The 24895-nt window shown below is 48.2% G+C and overlaps 1 non-coding gene across 1 annotated transcript; it reads right to left on the reverse strand.

The window, feature by feature from the left end:
* Window positions 1-24184: 24184 nt before the first annotated feature.
* On the reverse strand, window positions 24185-24257 carry Trnat-agu (transfer RNA threonine (anticodon AGU)). The gene has a single exon. It is a non-coding gene; the product is annotated as a tRNA-Thr (tRNA).
* Between the last annotated feature and the right edge of the window lie 638 nt (window positions 24258-24895).

The raw sequence follows: 24895 nt of genomic DNA on the forward strand, positions 1-24895 counted from the left end.
TGGATGGTAGATGGGGGTCAGATATGTTGTCCCATATGTTTTTCCAATTATAATGTCGAAACTTGTTTTCTATTCGATTGCGCAATTTTCCTTCCAGCAAGGTGTTGTAAACCTCCTTAACCCGATATATGTCCTTCTCCGGTATTCTATGGCGTACATAGCTGTATTCCACCAGAAAATGTTTATAGTGGTACAGCTCGTGGGAGATGTGATGCACATCGATTGGTGGATCTCTGCTAACTGGGGTGATTTCATGTAAGAGATGAGCCACTAAGGTCCGCGGCGATCGTTGCCACCGTTTATAAGTTTTGCTAACGTATAGCGCTTGCGCTTTAAGGTAGATGTCTGTCAGTTGTAGCCCTCCATTGCGTGTCGGTAGCGTCAAGGTATCATATGAAACCTTAAATATCTGACCTCTGCTGACAAAATAACCAAGCGCTGCTTGCATTTGGTGTGCAATGGTTCGTGGCAGAGGCAGCACTTGAGCAACATAGTTGACTTTGGAAGTGATGTATGTATTGGCCAGTTGCACTTTTTGTATTACGTTTAAATTACGCAAGCTGTGTTGTTTTATGCTTGCCCGTAAGGTGGCAAGTAATTTTCGATAATTGAGAGCGGCCGTGCGGCGGATATTACTCGTATATTCTATTCCAAGGCATTTGATTTTTTCCACAGTGTTGATACTTCCAGCGGCTCTGATCTCTATACCGCGACCAAGATTCATAATACCAGATTTATTGCGGTTGAGTTTAGCTCCTGACGCCATTTCGTAGGTCGCCACAACTTCAAGTACTGTTTCCACCTCTCTTTCGTCAGTCACAAGTACCCCTACATCGTCCGCGTAGGCTTGACATATGATCTTCTGTCCGTGTATATGTAATCCACGGAGTTGCCGAGTCTGAGATACTAAGAGAGGTTCAAGCGCAATCGCGAAAAGCGTCATGGACATTGGGCAACCTTGTCTTACCGAACTCTGAATATTGATCGGGTGACTGAGTTGTCCGTTGACACTGATTCTTGACGTGCTATTCGTCAGTACGTTTTTCACGGAGGCTATAATTTTCTGGGGGAAGTGCATGGATGTCATACACCGGAGCAGGTACGAATGATTAACTTTATCAAAAGCTTTTTCAAAGTCAAACGACATCAGAGCACAGCGAATGTTGCAGGCTTCCGATATCGCTATAATGTCTCTGTAGTCGCATAAGGTCTGAAATATCGTTCTGTCCTTTCCCACACTGGTCTGGTAGGCTCCTGTCACTGTACGAATAACAGAATTGAACCTTTGCATCATGATACGGGCGAAGATTTTATAATCACTATTGAGAAGTGTTATGGGTCGAAGATTCTCCACGGTTTTGCCTCCTGGTGTTTTGGGATCTAAGACCACTGTACCTTCACAGAATTCCTTCGGAAGGTCAGTGTCCGCATTTAGTATTTCATTGCATACGAGTGTCAATTTAGCAATTATTTGTTCGCGAAAAGTTTGATAAAATTCAGCGGGTAGCCCATCTGGTCCAGGTGATTTGTTCTTTGGGCTCTTCGAGATGGCATCTTCGACGTCTTCGTCCGTTATTCTCTTTGCGAGCACATCAGCTTCTTCTGGAGTGAGTCGCTCTGTCGTCCTAGCAGTGAGATCTTGCTGCGCTGTTTCATCTGTCTGTGTATTAGCCAGCAATTCACTAAAGTGTCGATGGATCTCGTCTCGTATTGCAGCTTGATCGGTCAAGAGTCTCCCGTCTGAAGTTTTGAGTTCCGTCAGTATTTTAAGTTTTTGTCTTTTGTTCTCTTGGAGAATGTGGTACATCGATGTTGTTTCTTCTCGTGTACCGTTCTGCAAACGCGTTCGTATTTTACAGCCTTCGAGATGGTGTCTCTGCAGGTTGAGCAATTTTGCTTTTATTCTGTTGATTTGCCCATAATTTGTTATGACTGTAGCATCACGAACGCACAAGTCTCTCAGACAGCTGAAGTAAAACTCTACTGTCCGCTTCCGCCAGGCGACTTTTTCACGGGAGTAAGTTTTCATTGTCTTTATTATTGCGGGCTTCGCGCAGTTTAGCCACCAATTCAGCGCCGTGCCGTACAAGTGGAACTTCCTTTCACATTCTGCCCAAGTGGTGTGGAAGGCGGCGTGACATCCAGGATCCGAAAGATGAGTAACGTTTAGCTTCCACTGACCTCTCGCCCTGTAAGTGCCTTGTTTCTCTAAATTTACCGTACATATGTACGCGATATGATCAGAGAAAATCGTGGGCCATAGCTCGGACTGTAAAACGTGTCTCCTTAAATTGGATGTTGCGTAAATTCTGTCGATACGACTGGCAGAATGGCTGGTGATATAGGTGAAACCTGGCCTATCACCGTGTTTTAGTTCCCAAGTGTCAAACAGTTGGAAGTCTCTGACGATGTCCTCCAGCTCCAGAGATTTGTTAAAATTTGGCGTCTGATCTTTGGAACTTAGCACGCAATTAAAGTCACCCGCAAAAATTATTTGGTCAAATCGCACAGCGAAAAGGCGGGCGATGTCCTCTTTGAAAAATTCGGCCCTGCGGCGCTTGTTTCCGGTTCCTGACGGGGCATATATGTTGATAAACCTGGTGTTGTTTATCGTGACAGCGAGACCTCTACTGTTAGGCAGTTGCGCCACGTCTTTAAGTAGGATCCCCTCTTTAGTCATAATCGCTGTGCCGAGGCTATTGTCATTGCCAGGATTGATGACGGCGTTGTAGCCAGTGATGTCGTCCAAACGGATAGCCGTTACTTCTTGCAGGATTAAGATGTCAATATCAGCGGCGTACAGAAAATCTTGGAGATTTCTCAGATTGAGGGTGCTGCTAATTTTATTTATATTCAAGGTTGCAATTCTGTACGCCTGTAAAGACGTCATGTCGACTATACCGTGTCAGGTGGGGTACTGTTTGCCAAGGGAAGTGGATGCTTGCTCCACTTAGAAGAAGTCGGCATCATCATCTGCAGCACGAGTATCCTTGATGGTGGTTTGTTGCCGGGTGGACACATCCTGTCGACGGTCGGGTGCCGTCCGTCCTGAACGTTGTGCTATGTCAGCCATCTCTGCATCATGGCTTTGCTCCTCCATGTCATCCGCCCAGTCTCGCGTGCACGTAACTTCCCGCGTGTACGTATTGGGTACAGGTGGAAGGTCCTTCAGACTAGCTGTACCGTCTTGAATGTGGATTCCACGGTCGGGGTCAGTGTCCTCATTTCGAGTCTTCCTTTTTGTTGTTCGATCTTCCGGAGGAGTTGCCTGTGTCGTCTCCGCCAGTTCTTGGCCTATTTGTTTCGCCTTTTCAAGCAGAATTGGCGCGGTTTCTGCTGCCCCCTGACGGGCTATTCGACGTTTCTTCCGTTTCTTTGGTGAAACAGTTGTAGGCTGCTGGCCATTATCCTCCGACGTGGCAACCGTATCTTCTTTGTGTTGCCCGACTTCTTCGAGTGATTTGCACATGCCTTCTTCTGCCGTCTTAGCCTGGTCTTGTTCTCCACGCCTGTCAGTTTCCTCGTCTTGTGAGTGTGCTGGACCTGTAGCTTCTGTGCTGCTAGTATCCATGGCTACGCTACCATCGGGAACGTCGGCATAAGCAACTACCGCCGTGTCGAAACACATGTCTGGGGCGACGTCACTGCGTAGTGCGGCGGCGTACGTCACGGGTAGCGTGGCCATTTGACTAGGCGGGTCTCGCTCCCCAGTCGGCAGTTGCGTCACACGCCGTTGAACACACTGCGCGCGGACGTGTTGGGTCGAACCACAACCCGAGCAGGTTCTCGGCTGGCCATCGTAAATGATGATCGCTCTATATCCACCAATCCAGAGATACGACGGGATATGTTTCAGCATGTCAATCTTAACTTGCCTGACTCCATTTAATACTGGATACTTGTGCAAGCTAGATCAGTTTTCGGCGACATTGCTGATAATGGCGCCATAGTCTCTCAGTTTGTTGTTTATCTCCTCGGGCGTTATTTCAAAGGGGAGCTCAAAGATTCGAACCGTTCGTATTCCCATTCCGGCACGCGAAACCGTGACCTGCACTATGTGTCCGTCTGAATGTTTGAATTTTGCCACCCCACCACATGCTTCTACAATTTGGTCGCACTTGTCAGAACTGGATAACTTAAGGAACACAGTCGGACTGACAATCGACAGGTGTATTCCAATCAATTCATCCACTTTGATCTGAAAAGTTTCTTCTATAAATGCCTCAACTTCGTAAGATTTCGGTCGGACGTAGTTCGGATCGAAAATCAACTTCAGAGTAATACGTCGCGTTGTCTGATCCATTATGTCAATCTAAAAAGGTGATCGTGAACTATGACTAACGCAGAAAGCGCGCACTAACCACACAGCGCCGGCCGCTCGCAGCGACGATGTAAACACCGCAACAGCCGCACCGCACGTCCGCACAGCACGGCCGCTGGCGGCGGAATATTTTGCTATATGGCCACGACGCGCAACTGATTTCCAAAATTCGTCTTCCTCCTCTGAGGATGGGAACTCACGACCCCTGGTTTACTAGACCAGTGCTCTACCACTGAGCTAAAGAGGCGCGGCCTAGCGGTACTCTTGCGTACTTCGTCCTTACGGTCGTCTGGATCATCAGACTTGAGCTGACAACACTTCATATTACCGACTACTATTTGCAGCTATGGCGACCCATTACTGCTTGGCTACACATCTGACACGTAACTGATGTGCTCTCCAAACAACAACACTTGCATTTCAGAACATGTCTTTCACACATGTCTACAAAATCACCTTTACCTTCAAATACAGTTTTCTTGCGACTGACAGACACGTAGGCAAAGTTAAAAGTTGCTATTTCCATTACATCACGTTAATCAGAAAAACGGTAATTTACATCCGCAGCGGAACAAAATTCAGTTCCGCCCAGAGTGGGGCTCGAACCCACGACCCTAGGATTAAGAGTATCATGCTCTACCGACTGAGCTAGCCGGCTGCCTCGGTGAATACCTGCCGGTTAGCACAACACACAGTACTCGTTTGGGTTGTGTGGTCCCATACAGAATCTCTCCATGCTGCCTAATGTTTTCCTAACGTCACACTCGTCACGTACTTAACTTTTATTTCATAATCATTTCTGAGAGGTAAAGGAATTGCATGACAACCTGCAGAGCTAGTGGCGTCAAAATTAACACACATACTTGATGTGACTCAAAAGCCGAACGAGTTACTTGCCGAAGTTGTTTTAGATGTGCAAGTGCCAGTCAAAACTCGCGGTGACGGCACTCTGCCGACAATGTCGCTAGTTAACACCGGTCTTGTTGTGTGTGTTCAAGCTCAAGAGCATCTCCAAGCAGAAAATGGTCAACAGCAACCTTCAGACGGTTTCGTACTGCTCAATTGCTACATTAAAACGGTATGTTCCTTTTTCAGAACTGGAAAAAAACTGAGCGTGACAGCATTCGAACCTTTAATCCCCAGATCCAAAGTGCGACGCATTATTTATTAGGCCACATGGTCACTGACGACCAAGTATAACTTGTATACTACTCATCTCGTAACGCTCACACCCTGAGGAATTGTGCTTTCGTTCCACACAGCCGCTGCCTCTTGCTCTTTCCCACACAAACGTTACATTCAACCTTTTACGAGACCGACCAAATATAGACTGGGAAACAAGACCACACACTTTGTGCATTCGGAATCGAAGGCAGGGCGGCCCTCGCCGAATTTGCTACCATGGCCATTTGCTACTTCTGCAGAAGCGGCGGCGGGGACGACGACTACGACGACCGCGAGAGGCTCTGAGATATGTGAGAAATTCATCTATAAAATGTAATTCAGACTGCCTCGTCCCACCTTATGGTGTACCGCTTTGGCAAATGCTTTATCTGTCTGGCGTGAGGTCGGTCGCTCGACGGCGCGTTCGGCGCGGGCCCGCCCGTAGTCGGCGCGCCGTAAGGCACGAGGGCTCGCACTGGGGCGTATCGCTTCCAGACCGGCGTGCCGCGGCAGTCCTCACAGGGGAAGTGACGCGTCTCTTATAGCCTCTCCTTCCCAAGTGGCTCTTTCCGCCTTCCCGTGGTGCCAGACGTTAAGCTTGGCATTTTGCCTTGCGACAAAAGGGAGAGCTGCGACCCAACCCGATGCGAAAGCGAAGGGTGCATGGCACAGGGGGAGCTGTGTCGAGGGACCATACATCAGTCCCTTCTTTTCGCAGGGCACAGAACAACAGGTGCTCTGCATGCCGGCGATCTCGTTTGTCGGCGTGGGATCGCGGCGCGTGTCGGCAAGGGTGCTTCGCCGCGCCCCTGGGTATCCGGGGCGTGTTCTGCCAAACCCAGGTGGTGGTAACATCGCCTGGGCCAGGTTAGATGGGTCCAGACCGCCGAACGCCTGGGGGACCGGCCCGCCACCTGAGTAGGAGTGGGTCCCTGGCCGAGAGGTGGAAACTCGGGCAAGTAGGCGGCGAAAGGCGAGAGGTGCATCCGCCTCTCCGGAGTGCGGGGTGCAGTTGCCGGGGTGCGTCGCGTGAAATCGCCGATGACGAAGTCACCGAGGGGGACCAGTGCGCTGGAAACGGCGCGCTGAACCCAGCAGCTCTGGAGTGCTCTTGACCTAGGGGCGAGGTCGGTGAGCGAGCTGCAGAAGTCCCCCCCCCCATGCCAGAGGAGCCGGTCCGGGGCAAGAGACGGGCTCCCACCCCTTTTTTTTATCACTCGTTCATCATGGCTACACCAGAAACGAGTGATTCGAGTGCGCCAACGCGAGCTTCCGTGATGTCTGAACCCGCTCCTCAGGACGAGTCGGGACAGGCAACTGAGGAAAATGTTCTACAAAGACACACGAGAATATCATTGCTCCTCGAGCAACATATTAAAAATGGTAAAATTAGTCAAGCGGCTCTGACTATAATCAAAAATGAACTGGCGGCGTGGGCTATCGCAAACGCCAAGCTTGAGGGCCGAGTAGAAGAACTTACAAAAGAAAATGAGAGACTAAGGAAACAACCCGGAAAGACCTGGGCGGCGGTGGTCGCACAAGCGCCACCAAAACCGCAGACTACAAAGGATACCATTGCAAAAGTTACTAAAAGATCTGACACAACGGTATTCCTAAGAAGCCTGCCTGGTCAGGACACTAGCGTAAAAAGAATCCAGGAATTGCTTACGACAACTATCAATCCAGCAAAAGACAAAATTAAAATAAATAAGGTAAAACCCAGCAGAAACTCTGTTATTGTTGAAGTAGCTTCAGAAGAAGACAAAGAGAAACTGTTAAGTAATGCAAAACTAAACTCGGTGGTCAAATGCGAGCCACCGAGGAAAAGAAACCCATTGGTCATCTTGTATGATGTACCAACAGTCATGACGAATGAAGAACTGCAAAAATCTATAAAGGCTCAGAATTTTGATGATATGACAGAAGAAGAATTTAAAGCAAACTTCAATTTGAGATTCAAAACCGGGCCTCGGGACCGTGATGTGGTCCATCACGTTGCCGAGGTCTCCGCTCACATGTGGAAAAGAATTACAGCAATGGGCAGACTATATGTCGGCTTTCACGCCATTAATACACGCGACTTTCTGGTCGTACCGCGTTGCCACAATTGTGGAGATCTCGACCACGTTTTGAGGCACTGTACCAGGGGGTCGGCCTGCTCGAAATGTGGCGAGGATGGCCACGTCAGGAAGGACTGTAGGGCTGCGGCGGTTTGTATCCCCTGCAAGAGACGGGGTAAAAAGCCCTGTGGTACCACGGGACGTAGCTGCCCCACCTACAGACTTCTGGAACAAAGGCTTATTTCAAGAATAGACTATGGCTGATCAAACCAAAGCCAACAGGATGCCCAAAAGGAAATCCCCTAGCAAAAGGAGGAGGGATGCCATGAGGGCGAGTGCTTTCAAGCTTTTCTTGAGGTTGCACATGGGCACCACAACCAGAACCGTAGATAAAAGCACTCAAACCGACTCTACCACTACGGATAGAGGGACACAAACGAGGCCTCTGGCAGTCACGCTCCCCTCCTCCCCAAGCAGGGAAACAAGGCCGACTAAAGACCTACGGCAACGGCATCCTGTACCAGAGACGGTGGCAGTCTCAGCAGAATTAAATATAACAACAAAACAACCAGTTCAAGAAAATAAAATAACTAGTTCAAGTGAACCAGATGCAATAAAAGATCCTGTAGTGAGACTGCCACCTGTCGATCCAGTCAGAGTCTATCCAAACCTTGAACTCACCATGCAACTGGCGAGGCTGGAGCAGCCGACTACCCTGACCACTGCCTTGAGACATGTGGTTCGGGTGGGACATGAATTACCTTCTCGGTAATGGAGGCTGTGGACAGAATTCAACTCAAGTCAGTGAATCTCCCCACTGACTTCGGAGCCCTGCGTGACCTACTAAAGAAAGTCTTTGACAGACGTGGAGAAAAATTCGACCTGAATGAAATTTATCGACAAGCAGTTCTGGCAAATGGACGTATCACATTTGACTGGAACAAAACATGGCCTCATGACAGAATTCACACATACACTCCATAGACAACTACATGACGGAAATCACCATTGGCCAACTCAACACCCATAACAGCAGACTTGTCATGCAGGAGTTGCGAAGGGAAGTGGAGGAGAGGAGACTGGATGTGGTCTGCCTGCAGGAGCCGTACTCCCTAAACGGGAAGATAGCTTTCACAGCTGCGACCTGGCAAGTCGTCTGCAGAGGTGAAGACCCAAAAGCGGCAATTATTATTACTAACAAACTGATAAGGGCTACAGTTCTAACGCAGTTCACAACCAGCCACTGCAACGTCGTGGAGCTGCAATCTCCAGCAGGAGCTATTATTATGATCAACACATACTTCCAATATGGTGATGATATTGAAAGACACCTAGCTCATCTCACCACAGCTATCACGGCGTTGCGGGGGCGGAAAACATTTGTGACTGCCGATATGAATGCCAAATCCCCCTTATGGTACAGCGGCACCAGGGATCCCAATGGAGAGAAGGCAGAAGAAGCCATCATGGCCTTGCAGCTTGTAGTGGCTAACAAGCCAGGCAACCCTCCGACCTATGCGGCGGGAGGGGGCCAAGGCACAAACATCGACGTGACCCTGGCTACGCCAAACGCAGCATACCTAATCCAGCAATGGAAAGTAGTTGAGAATGCCACTACAAGTGACCACAATCTCATTACTTTCAACATAGGAGATGGCGAGAGCCGCTGGGCCATGGGGTGGGAAATACAATACAATTACAATAGAGCCGACTGGGAGAGACTTGCTGGGGAGTGCGACATTCCTCCGATATCAGAAGGTGACGACCACAGAGACTTTGACGTTGACAACAGAGCCGAAGAACTGGTCTCAGTAATAACTCGAGCAGTCAAAGCAGCCGTACCTACTAGGAGGAGGGCCATGGCGGCCTCTCCATCACCATGGTCTGCTGAACTAGAGGAGATGCGCCGGTCGGTCAGAAGGCTCAGGAGGCACTACCAGCGCAGTGTCGTCTGGCAAGAAAGACAAAGATGGCTGCAGCTTTACCGGGAAGCCAAAGATAACTTCCAAAAACAGCTACGGGAAGTTAGAACAAAGAGTTGGGAACACTTTGTTCTGAACCAACTAGCATTAGACCCATGGGGAGTTCCCTACAGGCTTGTCCGGGAAAAGATCCGTTCTCCGATGGAGCTTTCAACCGTCAGGCATGGGGACCGGATGACGGGGTCTTGGCAGGAAACTGCTGAGGTCCTTCTCCACTCCCTGTTGCCTGATGATACAGCGGATGAGACAGATGAACAACGGCAGCTGCGGGAGAATAACAACAATGCGTATGAAAATGATATGGCAGTCTACCCATTCTCAGAAGAAGAGGTAGCTGCCCACATAAATTCCCTGAAGAGAGGAAAAGCTCCTGGGCCAGACGGTATTGTGGCGGAAGTGGTGCAATTCCTGGCCCCCCAGATAGTCGCCCCTCTAACTCATTTATATAACGAATGCCTCAGGCAGAAAAAGTTCCCTCGAATATGGAAGAGGGCAAATGTGGTCATTATAAAGAAAGGGGCTGACAAAGACCCAGCAGAAACTAAATCTTATAGACCTATCTGCCTGCTTGATCTGCTTGGGAAGATTCTGGAGAGACTTCTGGCTGATAGACTGGCGGCACACCGAGTGCTGTGCGGAATGAGCAACAGGCAGTTTGGCTTCAGGCCTGGACGATCGGCATCTGATGCAATCGCCCTGGCGGCCGAGGTCTGCGGCTCTACCCCGTACAAGTACGTTGTTGGCATCATGGTGGATATAAGTGGCGCCTTCGACAACCTGTGGTGGCCTTCGCTCTTCTCCTGCTTAAGGGAGAAGGAGTGTCCAGGGCCGCTATATGGCTGTCTGAGGAGCTATTGTGAAGATCGGGAGGTCTGGCTATCATCTGCTAGCACAAGAGTAAGGAAAACTATCATCAAGGGATGTCCCCAGGGTTCCGTACTGGGTCCGCTGTTCTGGGACATCCACATGGAACCCTTACTAGATACATTACAACAAAGTGACGAAGTGCTGGAGGTGATAGCCTACGCAGATGATCTCCTCCTACTGGTCGGCGGCCGTAGCCGAGAGGACATAGAGCCTAAGATCGAGAGAACAATAAACACACTCCAACTGTGGTGCCGCAAGACAAAAATGACAATTTCACCGGCCAAGTCTACCTATTTTCTTCTAAAGGGACAATTAGCTCGTAACCCAACTGTTAGGATAGATGGATCACCAGTTCTCCGGCGACGTGAGACACGCTATCTTCATATCATCACTGATGAAAGGTGGACTTTTAGTAGACACATCGAAACCGTAACTCAAAGAGCTTTACAGGTACTCAACAACCTCATCTCCATTGGGCATAAGCGGTTTCATCTTCCACCACATCTCATCAAACTCTATCATAACAGTATACTAACATCCATAGTGGGTTACGGATCCGGAGTCTGGGCACACAGGCTCACGAGGGTGGTGCCCGCCATGACAGTGAGGAGAGTGCAGAGAAATATGATCCTGAGATCAGTGGGGGCATACAGAACTACACCGGGAGGAGCCCTGTTAGTTATTATGGGGCTTTGCCCCCTGGATATCAAAATTCGGGAGCAGGCCGCTTGGTAGTGGACTAAAAAGGGGAATTTGGAAAAAACCGAGGAAATTCTGGGCAGCAGGACTGAAAATAAAGTAGAAATTAGGAAAAAAGGGGAGCTGCTATGGCAACTTTCGTGGGAACCGAAGAAACAGGGCGTCGAACCTTTGAGCTCCTACCAGATGTTAGGGAAAGGGTGGAAATGTCACATTTCGATCCATCCCGGGGACTCATCCACTTCCTCACTGGACATGGACCGTACTCGACATATTTATGTCGATTTGGTAAAAAGGCGACACCTGCGTGTGACTGTGGTGTTCCGGAGGGTACTCCTGACCATGTAGTCTACGAGTGCCCCCTTTTCAATGATGTGGCCTCAGTACTGCGGGACCAACTACCACACAACGACACATTTAGACTAATCAGACATCGCGACACTTTCGACATCATAAACAAACTGGCTAACGCGGTATCTCAGAAAGTCCTAAAGGACTACCTGAAAGACCTATAGTAGCACAAGAAAGAGATAAACCAGGACACAGATAGAGTTTGATACCCTACTCCCAAACCGCCTGGGCGCGGAAAGGCCGACTTCCTCAGTCTGAATCCGCCGCGCCATAGGATTCTGGGGGGGTGGGGTGCAGCCTTACCAAACCAGACAACGCACCGGACTTGACATTAGGATAAGTTAGTTGTAGGACTTAGTTTTTAGATATTATTATTAGTAACCTGCAGCGATTACCATCTCGGCCTGCCCAGTGTCAGGGGCACGCTCATTGGGATTAGCTCAATGAGCAAGGCTCTATAGTAGGTTTATATAAATTAGCTGACACAACTGTAACGCTGTAGGATTAGTAACTAGTCTTAAGATTAAATGTTTGTAGTAGACTAACAATAATGTTGCCCATTGCTTACTGTTCACTTATATACTAACTAGTTACTACATAGGACTTAGAATTAGCTGCTAATTATCCTTGTATAACTAACTTGGCCCACTAATCAAATAAGGCAGTGGGCTAGATGTAAAAATTAACATTCTTTTATGGAAATAAAGAATTTAAAAAAAAAAAAAATGCTTTATCTGCGCCATTCGCCTTAGTCACATCTGAGCGTAATTCTTAATAAAACGCTTGTCGCTAATTGTTCGTCATCACAGATACTGTTTGCTATACGGCCACGACGCGCAACTGATTTCCAAAATTCGTCTTTCTCCTCTGAGGATGGGAACTCACGACCCCTGGTTTACTAGACCAGTGCTGTACCAATGAGCTCAAGAGGCGCGGCCTAGCGGTATTCTTACGTACTTCGTCCTTACGGTCGTCTGGATCATCAGACTTGAGCTGACAACACATCATATTACCGACTACTATTTGCAGCTATGGCGATCCATTACTGCTTGGGTACACATCTGACACGTAACCGATGTGCTCTCCAAACAACAACACTTGCATTTCAGAACATGTCTTTCACACATGTCTACAAAATCACCTTTACCTTCAAATACAGTTTTCTTGCGACTGACAGAGACGTAGGCAAAGTTAAAAGTTGCTATTTCCATTACATCACGTTAATCAGAAAAACGGTAATTTACATCTGCAGCGGAACAAAATTCCGTTCCGCCCAGCGTGGGGCTCGACCCCTCGACCCTGGGATTAAAAATATCATGCTCTACCGTCTGAGCTAGCCGGCTGCCTCGGTGAATACCTGCGGGTTAGCACGTCACACAGTACTCGTTTGGGTTGGGTGGTCCCATACAGAATCTCTCCATGCTGCCAAATGTTTTCCTAACGTCACACTCGTCACGTACTTCACTTTTATTTCATAATCATTTCTGAGAGGTAAAGGAATTGCATGACAACCTGCAGAGCTAGTGGCGTCAAAATTAACACACATACTTGATGTGACTCAAAAGCCGTACGAGTTACTTGCCGAAGTTGTTTTAGATGTGCAAGTGCCAGTCAAAACTCGCGGTGACGGCACTCTGCCGACAATGTCGCTAGTTAACACCGGTCTTGTTGTGTGTGTTCAAGCTCAAGAGCATCTCCAAGCAGAAAATGGTCAACAGCAACCTTCAGACGGTTTCGTACTGCTCAATTGCTACATTAAAACCGTATGTTCCTTTTTCAGAACTGGAAAAAAACTGAGCGTGACAGCATTCGAACCTTTAATCCTCAGATCCGAAGTCCGACGCGTTATCCATTCGGCCACACGGTCACCGACGACCAAGTATAACTTGTATACGACTCATCTCGTAACGCTCACACCCTGAGGAATTGTGTTTTCGTTCCACACAGCCGCTGCCTCTTGCTCTTTCCCACCCAAACGTTACATTCAACCTTTTACGAGACCGACCAAATATAGACTGGGAAACAAGACGACACACTTTGTGCATTCGGAATCGAAGGCAGGGCGTCCCTCGCCGCATTTGCTACCATGGCCATTTGCTACTTCTGCAGAAGCGACGACGACGACGACGACGACCACGACGACGACCGCGAGAGGCTCTGAGATTGTGAGAAATTCATCTATAAAATGTAATTCAGACTGCCTCGTCCCACCTTATGCTGTACCGCTTTGGCAAATGCTTTATCTGCGCCATTCGCCTTAATCACATCTGAGCGTAATTCTTAATAAAACGCTTGTCGCTAATTGTTCGTCATCACAGATACTGTTTGCTATACGGCCACGACGCGCAACTGATTTTATTTTTTTTTTAAAAAAAAAAAAACCTTTATTCAACATCAATAATAATAATTATACAATATTAACCCACTTCCTTAATAGCATTAGTGGGTCGTAATATTAATACATTTATTATTGTTTCATGCAGCATACTACAAAATATGATGTGCTACAGGTTACTACAACAATGGGCACCATACTAACTATCCCTACTACTTAAGAAACTATTACTGTCACTATTTGCTAATTTCTACACCTGCAGCGTCACATATGTGCCAGTAGAATATATAAACCTACTTTGCAAGCCTTGCTCTTCGAGCTAACCCCAAAGAGCTTGCCCCTGGCACTGGGCTGGCCAAGATGTTAACTCGCTGCAGTTCCATAACCTAACATAATATCCTATTCTAAGTCCTACGAAACTAACTTATCCTAAGTCAAATCCGGTGCATCTCTAAGTCGGTGAGATAAACCCCTCCTCCCCCTAATCCTGCGCGCGGCGGATCCCAACTGTGATGTGAAGTCGGCCAGTCCGCGCGCTGGCGGTATGGGAAAAGGGATCTAGACAATATCGGTGTTCATTTTCGCATTCTTAGTTTATCTCCCTCAGATATTCATTTAACACTTTCCGTGATACCTCGTTGGCCAGAGTATTAATCATCTGAAAAGTGTCTTCACGTCTGAGGAGTTGATGCGTGTCATGGTTCGGAAGTCTGTCTCGAAGTGTAGTCGCTACGTCATTGAAGAGAGGGCACTCGTAAATCACATGATCCGGAGTGCCTTCCGGCGCGCCACAGTCACACGCGGGCGTAGCCCTCTTCCCAAACCGACATAAGTATGTCGGGTAGGGTCCATGTCCAGTGAGAAAATGGATCAGTCCCCGTGTTGGCTGAAAGTGCTTCATTTCTAAACGCTCCCTCACGTTCGGCAAGAACTGAAAGGTTCTGCGACCGGTTTCTTCTGTCTCCCAGGACCCCTGCCAAAGTTCTTCCCCCCTTCTTGTAATCCCCCTTTTGTCCTCTACCCTCACACCCATGATTTCTTCTATTATCCCCTGGTTCCCTTTTTTCGCCCAATACCAGGCTGCTTGCTCCCTAATCTTGATGTCAAGTGGGCAGAGCCCCATTATGACTAATAGGGCCCCTCCTGGAGATGTTCTATAAGCGCCCACAGATCTTAGAACCATGCTTCTCTGAACCCTTCTCACTGCCATGGCGGGCACAACCCTCGTGAGTCTGTGCGCCCAGACCCCGGAGCCGTAACCCACTACTGAAGTTAAGATACTATTGTGATAAAGTTTAATGAGATGTGGAGGTAGGTGAAATCTTTTGTGTCCTATGGAAATGAGGTTGTTTAATATTTGCAGAGCTTTTTGGGTTACAGTTTCAATGTGTTTTCCGAAGTTCCATTTCTCATCAATGATGACTCCTAGGTAACGTGTGTCTCGTCTTCGCAGTACCGGTGTGCCGTCAATTCTGACCGTAGGGTTCCTGATTAGTTGTCCTTTAAGTAGTAAGTATGTCGATTTGCTTGGTGATATGGTCATTTTCGTGGTGTGGCACCACTGTAGGAGTCTGTCTAATGCTCTCTCTATTTTAGGTTCTATGTCCTCTCGGCTACGGCCACCGACCTTCAGGAGGAGGTCATCAGCGTAGGCTATCACCTCTAGCACATCCTCACTTCGTTGCAGGCTGTCTAGTAATGGCTCCATGTGGATGTCCCAAAAGAGCGGCCCTAGGACCGATCCTTGGGGACATCCTTTCGTGACAGCTTTCCCTACCCTTTCGCTAGGGGATGATAGCCAGACCTCCCGATCCTCACAGTAGCTCCTCAGGCAGCCATATAGCGGCCCTGGACACTCCTTCTCCCGCAAGCAGGAGAAGAGCGAGGGCCACCACAGGTTGTCGAAGGCGTCACTGATGTCCACCATGATGCCCACCACGTATTTGTGCGAGGTCGAGCCACAGACCTCGGCCGCCAGAGCGATTGCATCAGATGCCGACCGCCCTGGCCTGAAACCGAATTGCCTGCTGCTCATCCCGCACAATACTCTATGTGCTGCCAATCTGTCAGCCAACAGTTTTTCCAAGATTTTTCCAAACAAATCTAACAGGCAGATCGGCCTGTACGACTTTACTTCTGCAGGATCCTTGTCCGGTCCCTTCTTAATGATGACGACGTTCCCAGTTTTCCACCTTCTTGGGAACTGTTGTTGCCTCAGGCACTCATTATAGAGGTGGGTAAGCGGGGCAACCAGCTGGGGTGCCAGGAATTGCACCACCTCCGCCACAATGCCGTCTGGCCCAGGAGCTTTGCCTCTTTTAAGTTGCTTTATGTCGGTCGCCACCTCCTCTTCTGAGAAGGGGTAGACCGCCGTGTCATTATTATATATTTCACGGTCTTGTTCTCGCAATTGCCATTGTCCCTCTGTCTCCCCATCCGCATTGTCATCAGGCAGCAGGGACCGGAGGAGGACCCCAGCAGTCTCCTGCCAGGACTCCGTCATCCTGTCCCCGTGCCTGACTGTAGATAGCTCCATAGGAGAGCGGATTTTCTCCCTGACTAATTTATAGGGGAGTCCCCATGGATCCAGTGCTAGCTGGCTGAGCACATAGTGTTCCCAGCTTCGCCTTCTGACTTCGCGTAGTTCACTCTGGAACCTCTGTTTTGCCTCCCTGTACTGCAATTGCCACCTTTGTCTCTCCTGCCAGACGACACTGCGCTGGTAGTGCCTCCTTAGCCTCCTGACAGATTGGCGTAGATCTTCCAGTTCAGGCGACCACGGTGACGGAGAAGCCGCCATGGCCTTCCTCCTGATCGGTACAGCAGCCCTCACCGCCCTGGTTACTGCAGTTACTAGTTCATCTGCTCTGTTGTCTACGTTTATGTCTTGTTGTATGTCATCTACCGGTAATGGAGGAATGTCGCACTCCCTCGCCAGGCGTTCCCAGTCAGCTTTCCTGTAGTTAAATTGTATTTCCCACCCCATGGCCCAGCGGCACTCTCTCTCCCCTACTGTGAAAGTTATTAAGTTATGGTCGCTAGTGGTGGCGTTTCCTAGTACTTTCCAATTTTGTATGATGTTTGTTACATTTGGTGTCACGAGAGTGACATCAATATTTGTACCCTGCCCTCCTCCTGCCGTGTATGTAGGAGGATTACCAGGCCTGTTGGCCACCACGAGTTGCGACGCCATAATGTATTCTTCCACCTTTTCTCCATTTGCGTCTCTTGTGCCACTGAACCATAGGGGGGACTTGGCATTAATATCAGCTGTTATTACAATTTTCCTTCCCCGCAACGCCGTGGTCACCCTCATCAGGTGGTCTAGGTGTATTTCGATGTCATCTCCATACTGGAAGTACATATTAATGATGGTGATGATTCCTGCTGGAGATTGGAGCTCCACGACGTTGCAATGGGGGGTTGTAAACTGAGAGAGTGTGGTAACTCTCATGAGTTTGTTTGTAATTATAATTGCCGCCCTTGGGTCTTCTCCTCTGCTGATTACTTGCCATGTGGCGGCAGCAAATGCGACTTTCCCAGCTTGGGAGTACGGCTCCTGCAGACAGAGCACATCCAATCTCCTCTCCTCCACCTCCCTTCGGAGTTCCTGCATCTCAAGTCGACTATTATGAGTGTTTAGTTGTCCTATGTTTATTTTGGTCATTATGGAAAGTAGGTGTGTACTCGGTCATGTGGCCAGGTCTTAGTCCAGTCGAACGCAATTCGTCCGTTTGCCAAAACTGCCTGTTCATAGATGTCGTTTAGGTCGAATTTCTCGCCCCTTCTTTCAAACACCTTTCTTAACAAGTCTCGCAGGGCTCCAATGTCAGTGGGGAGATTCACTGATTTCAGTTGAATTCTGTCCACAGCCTCCATCACCGAGAAGGTTATCTTTCGTCCCTCTTCGTGTCCTACACGAACCACATGTCTCAGGGCAGTGGTCAGGGTAGCCGGCTGCTCAAGTCTTGCTAGTTGCATGGTGTACTCCAAGTTGGGGTACACTCTTACAGGGTCCACAGGTGGTAGTCTAACTACTGGAGTACCCTGTGTGGGAGAACTCGTACTAGAGCTACTGGTTACCAAGTTTTCCTGTATTGGTTGAATGACTTTTTTCTGCTCCTTTCTGGAAACTGCCACAGCCACAGGATGCCCTTGCCGTTTCTGGTTTTCTGTCGGCTCTGCTCCCCGGCTTTCGGAGGAGGGAGCTGCAGCTATTGGGGGGTCTGTCTGTATTGCCATATCTATCATATAGATCTCAGTCTGTGTGGCTCTGATTTCCAAAATTCGTCTTCCTCCTCTGAGGATGGGAACTCACGACCCCTGTTTTACTAGACCAGTGCTCTACCACTGAGCTAAAAAAGGGCGGCCTAGCGGTACTCTTGCGTACTTCGTCCTTACGGTCGTCTGGATCATCAGACTTGAGGTGACAACACTTCATATTACCGACTACTATTTGCAGCTATGGCGATCCATTACTGCTTGGCTACACATCTGACACGTAACCGATGTGCTCTCCAAACAACAACACTTGCATTTCAGAACATGTCTTTCACACATGTCTACAAAATCACCTTTACCTTCAAATACAGTTTTCATGCGACTGACAGAGATGGAGGCAAAGTTAAAGTTGCTATTTCCATTACATCACGTTAATCAGAAAAACGGTAATTTACATCTGCAGCGGAACAAAATTCGGTTCCGCCCAGCGTGGTGCTCGAACCCTCGACCCTGGGATTAAGAATATCATGCTCCACCGACTGAGCTAGCCGGCTGCCTCGGTGAATACCTCTGGGTTAGCACGTCACACAGTACTCGTTTGGGTTGGGTGGTCCCATACAGAATCTCTCCATGCTGCCTAATGTTTTCCTAACGTCACACTCGTCACGTACTTCACTTTTATTTCATAATCATTTCTGAGAGGTAAAGGAATTGCATGACAACCTGCAGAGCTAGTGGCGTCAAAATTAACACACATACTTGATGTGACTCAAAAGCCGAACGAGTTACTTTCCGACGTTGTTTTAGATGTGCAAGTGCCAGTCAAAACTCGCGGTGACGGCACTCTGCCGACCATTTCGCTAGTTAACACCGGTCTTGTTGTGTGTGTTTCAAGCTCAAGAGCATCTCCAAGCAGAAAATGGTCAACAGAAACATTCAGACGGTTTCGTACTGCTCAATTGCTACATTAAAACGGTATGTTTCTTTTTCAGAACTGGAAAAAAACCGAGCGTGACAGGATTCGAACCTGTAATCTTCAGACCCGAAGTCCGACGACTTATCCATTCGGCCACACGGTCACTAGCGGCTATGTATAACTTGTATACGACTCATCTCGTAACGCTCACACCCCTGAGGAATAGTTTTTTCGTTCCACACAGCCGCTGTCCCTTGCTCTTTCCCACCCAAACGTTACATTCAACCTCTTACGAGACCGACCAAATATAGACTGGGAAACAAGACCACACACTTTGTGCATTCGGAATCGAAGGCAGGGCGTCCCTCGCCGCATTTGCTACCATGGCCATTTGCTACTTCTGCAGAAGCGGCGGCGGCGGCGTTGACGACGACGACGCCACGACGACGACGACGACCGCGAGAGGCTCTGAGATATGTGAGAAATTCATCTATAAAATGTAATTCAGACTGCCTCGTCCCACCTTATGCTGTACCGCTTTGGCAAATGCTTTATCTGCGCCATTCGCCTTAATCACATCTGAGCGTAATTCTTAATAAAACGCTTGTCGCTAATTGTTCGTCATCACAGATACTGTTTGCTATACGGCCACGACGCGCAACTGATTTCCAAAATTCGTCTTCCTCCTCTGAGAACGCGAACTCACGACCCCTGGTTTACTAGACCAGTGCTCTACCACTGAGCTAAAGTGGCGCGGCCTAGCGGTACTCTTGCGTACTTCGTCCTTACGGTCGTCTGGATCATCAGACTTGAGCTGACAACACTTCATATTACCGACTACTATTTGCAGCTATGGCGATCAATTACTGCTTGGCTACACATCTGACACGTAACCGATGTGCTCTCCAAACAACAACACTTGCATTTCAGAACATGTCTTTCACACATGTCTACAAAATCACCTTTACCTTCAAATACAGTTTTCATGCGACTGACAGAGACGGAGGCAAAGTTAAAGTTGCTATCTCCATTACATCACGTTAATCAGAAAAACGGTAATTTACATCTGCAGCGGAACAAAATTCCATTCCGCCCAGCGTGGGGCTCGAACCCTCGACCCTGGGATTAGGAATATCATGCTCTTCCGACTGAGCTAGCCGGCTGCCTCGGTGAATACCTGCGGGTTAGCACGTCACACAGTACTCGTTTGGGTTGGGTGGTCCCATACAGAATCTCTCCATGCTGCCTAATGTTTTCCTAACGTCACACTCGTCATGTACTTCACTTTTATTTCATAATCATTTCTGAGACGTAAAGGAATTGCATGACAACCTGCGGAGCTAGTGGCGTCAAAATTAACACACATACTTGATGTGACTCAAAAGCCGAACGAGTTACTTTCCGACGTTGTTTTAGATGTGCAAGTGCCAGTCAAAACTCGCGGTGACGGCACTCTGCCGACCATTTCGCTAGTTAACACCGGTCTTGTTGTGTGTGTTTCAAGCTCAAGAGCATCTCCAAGCAGAAAATGGTCAACAGAAACATTCAGACGGTTTCGTACTGCTCAATTGCTACATTAAAACGGTATGTTTCTTTTTCAGAACTGGAAAAAAAAATTGAGTGACAGCATTCGAACCTGTAATCTTCAGATCCGAAGTCCGACGCCTTATCCATTCGGCCACACGGTTACTAGCAACCAAGTATAACTTGTATACGACTCATGTCGTAACGCTCACACCCGTGGGGAATAGTGATTTCGTTCCACACAGCCGCTGCCCCTTGCTCTTTCCCAAACAAACGTTACATTCAACCTCTTACGAGACCGACCAAATATAGACTGGGAAACAAGACCACACACTTTGTGCATTCGGAATCGAAGGCAGGGCGTCCCTCGCCGCATTTGCTACCATGGACATTTGCTACTTCTGCAGAAGCGGCGGCGGCGACGACGACGACGACGACGACGACGACGACGACGACGACCACGAGAGGCTCTGAGATATGTGAGAAATTCATCTATAAAATGTAATTCAGACTGCCTCGTCCCACCTTATGCTGTACCGCTTTGGCAAATGCTTTATCTGCGCCATTCGCTTTAATCACATCTAAACGTAATTCTTAATAAAACGCTTGTCGCTGATTGTTCGTCATCACAGATACTGTTTGCTATACGGCCACGACGCGCAACTGATTTCCAAAATTCGTCTTCCTCCTCTGAGGACGCGAACTCACGATCCCTGGTTTACTAGACCAGTGCTCTACCACTGAGCTAAAGAGGCGCGGCCTAGCAGTACTATTGCGTACTTCGTCCTTACGGGCGTCTGAATCATCAGACTTGAGCTGACAAGACTTCATATTACTGACTACTATTTGCCGCTATGGCGATCCATTACTGCTTGGCTACACATCTGACACGTAACCGATGTGCTCTCCAAACAACAACACTTGCATTTCAGAACATGTCTTTCACACATGTCTACAAAATCACCTTTACCTTCAAATACAGTTTTCATGCGACTGACAGAGACGTAGGGAAAGTTAAAAGTTGCTATTTCCATTACATCACGTTAATCAGAAAAACGGTAATTTACATCTGCAGCGGAAATAATATCGGTTCCGCCCAGCGTGGGGCTCGAACCCTCGACCCTGAGATTAAGAATATCATGCTCTACCGACTGACCTAGCCGGCTGCCTCGGTGAAAACCTGCGGGTTAGCACGTCACACAGTACTCGTTTGGGTTGTGTGGACCCATACAGAATCTCTCCATGCTGCCTAATGTTTTCCCAACGTCACACTCGTCACGTACTTCACTTTTATTTAATAATCATTTCTGAGAGGTAAAGGAATTGCATGACAACCTGCAGAGCTAGTGGCGTCAAAATTAACACACATACTTGATGTGACTCAAAAGCCGAACGAGCTACTTTCCGACGTTGTTTTAGATGTGCAAGTGCCAGTCAAAACTCGCGGTGACGGCACTCTGCCGAACATTTCGCTTGTTAACACCGGTTTTGTTGTGTGTGTTTCAAGCTCAAGAGCATCTCCAAGCAGAAAATGGTCAACAGAAACATTCAGACGGTTTCGTACTGCTCAATTGCTACATTAAAACGGTATCTTTCATTTTCAGAACTGGAAAAAAACCGAGCGTGACAGCATTCGAACCTGTAATCTTCAGATCCGAAGTCCGACGCCTTATCCATTCGGCCACACGGTTACTAGCGACCAACTATAACTTGTATACGATTCATCTCGTAACGCTCACAACCCTGAGGAATAGTGTTTTCGTTCCACACAGCCGCTGCCCCTTGCTCTTTCCCACCCAAACCTTACATTCAACCTCTTACGAGACCGACCAAATATAGACTGGGAAACAAGACCACACACTTTGTGCATTCGGAATCGAAGGCAGGGCGTCCCTCGCCGCATTTGCTACCATGGCCATTTGCTACTTCTGCAGAAGCGGCGGCGACGACGACGACGACGACGACAACGATGACCGCGAGAGGCTCTGAGATTCGTGAGAAATTCATCTATAAAATGTAATTCGGACTGCCTCGCCACACCTTATGCTGTACCGCTTTGGCAAATGCTTTATCTGCGCCATTCGCCTTAATCACATCTGAGCGTAATTCTTAATAAAACGCTTGTGGCTAATTGTTCGTCATCACAGATACTGTTTGCTATACGGCCACGACGCGCAACTGATTTCCAAAATTCGTCTTCCTCCTCTGAGGACGCGAACTCACGACCCCTGGTTTACTAGACCAGTGCTCTACCACTGAGCTAAAGAGGCGCGGCCTAGCGGTACTCTTGCGTACTTCGTCGTTACGGTCGTCTGGGTCAGCAGACTTGAGCTGACAACACTTCATATTACCGACTAGTATTTGCCGCTATGGCGATCCATTACTGCTTGGCTACACATCTGACACGGAACCGACGTGCTCTCCGAACAACAACACTTGCATTTCAGAACATGTCTTTCACACATGTCTACAAAATCACCTTACCTTCAAATACAGTTTTCTTGCGACTGACAGAGACGTAGGCAAAGTTAAAAGTTGCTAATTCCGTTACATCACGTTAATCAGTAGAACGGTAATTTACATCTGCAGCGGAACAAAATTCGGTTCCGCCCAGCGTGGGGCTCGAACCCTCGACCCTGGGATTAAAAATATCATGCTCTACCGACTAAGCTAGCCAGCTGCCTCGGTGAATACCTGTGGGTTAGCACGTCACACAGTACTCGTTTGGGTTGGGTGGTCCCATACAGAATCTCTCCATGCTGCCTAATGTTTTCCTAACGTCACAATCGTCACGTACTTCACTTTTATTTCATAATCATTTCTGAGAGGTAAAGGAATTGCATGACAACCTGCAGAGCTAGTGGCGTCAAAATTAACACACATACTTGATGTGACTCAAAAGACGAACGAGTTACTTTCCGACGTTGTTTTAGATGTGCAAGTGCCAGTCAAAACTCGCGGTGACGGCACTCTGCCGACCATTTCGCTAGTTAACACCGGACTTGTTGTGTGTGTTTCAAGCTCAAGAGCATCTCCAAGCAGAAAATGGTCAACAGAAACATTCAGACGGTTTCGTACTGCTCAATTGCTACATTAAAACGGTATGTTTCTTTTTCAGAATTAGAAAGAAGCCGAACGTAACAGCATTCGAACTTGTAATCTTCAGATCCGAAGTCCGACGCCTTATCCATTCGGCCACACGGTTACTAGCGCCCAAGTATAACTTGTATACGACTCATCTAGTAACGCTCACACCCGTGGGGAATAGTGATTTCGTTCCACACAGCCGCTGCCCCTTGCTCTTTCCCAAACAAACGTTACATTCAACCTCTTACGAGACCGACCAAATATAGACTGGGAAACAAGACCACACACTTTGTGCATTCGGAATCGAAGGCAGGGCGTCCCTCGCCGCATTTGCTACCATGGCCATTTGCTACTTCTGCAGAAGCGGCGTCGGCGACGACGACGACGACGACGACGACGACGACGACGACGACGACGACGACGACGACGACGACCGCGAGAGGCTCTGAGATATGTGAGAAATTCATCTATAAAATGTAATTCAGACTGCCTCGTCCCACCTTATGCTGTACCGCTTTGGCAAATGCTTTATCTGCGCCATTCGCCTTAATCACATCTGAGCGTAATTCTTAATAAAACGCTTGTCGCTAATTGTTCGTCATCACAGAAACTGTTTGCTATACGGCCACGACGCGCAACTGATTTCCAAAATTCGTCTGCCTCCTCTGAGGACGCGAACTCACGACCCCTGGTTTACTAGACCAGTGCTCTACCACTGAGCTAAAGAGGCGCGGCCTAGCGGTACTCTTGCGTACGTCGTCGTTACGGTCGTCTGGGTCATCAGACTTGAGCTGACAACACTTCATATTACCGACTACTATTTGCAGCTATGGCGCTCCATTACTGTTTGGCTACACATCTGACACGTAACCGATGTGCTCTCCAAACAACACTTGAATTTCAGAACATGTCTTTCACACATGTCTAAAAAATCACCTTTACCGTCAAATACAGTTTTCATGCGACTGACAGAGACGTAGGCAAAGTTAAAAGTTGCTATTTCCATTACATCACGTTAATCAGAAAAACGGTAATTTACATCTGCAGCGGAACAAAATTCAGTTCCGCCCAGCGTGGGGCTCCAACCCTAGACCCTGAGATTGAGAATATCATGCTCTACCGACTGAGCTAGCCGGCTGCCACAGTGAATACCTGCGGGTTAGCACGTCACACAATACTCGTTTGGGTTGTGTGGACCCATACAGAATCTCTCCATGCTGCCTAATGTTTTCCTAACGTCACACTCGTCACGTACTTAACTTTTATTTCATAATCATTTCTGAGAGGTAAAGGAATTGCATGACAACCTGCAGAGCTAGTGGCGTCAAAATTAACACACATACTTGATGTGACTCAAAAGCCGAACGA

The sequence above is a fragment of the Schistocerca gregaria genome, chromosome 1 (assembly GCF_023897955.1).
Source record: "Schistocerca gregaria isolate iqSchGreg1 chromosome 1, iqSchGreg1.2, whole genome shotgun sequence".
In the NCBI taxonomy this organism is placed as follows: Eukaryota; Metazoa; Arthropoda; class Insecta; order Orthoptera; family Acrididae; genus Schistocerca; species Schistocerca gregaria.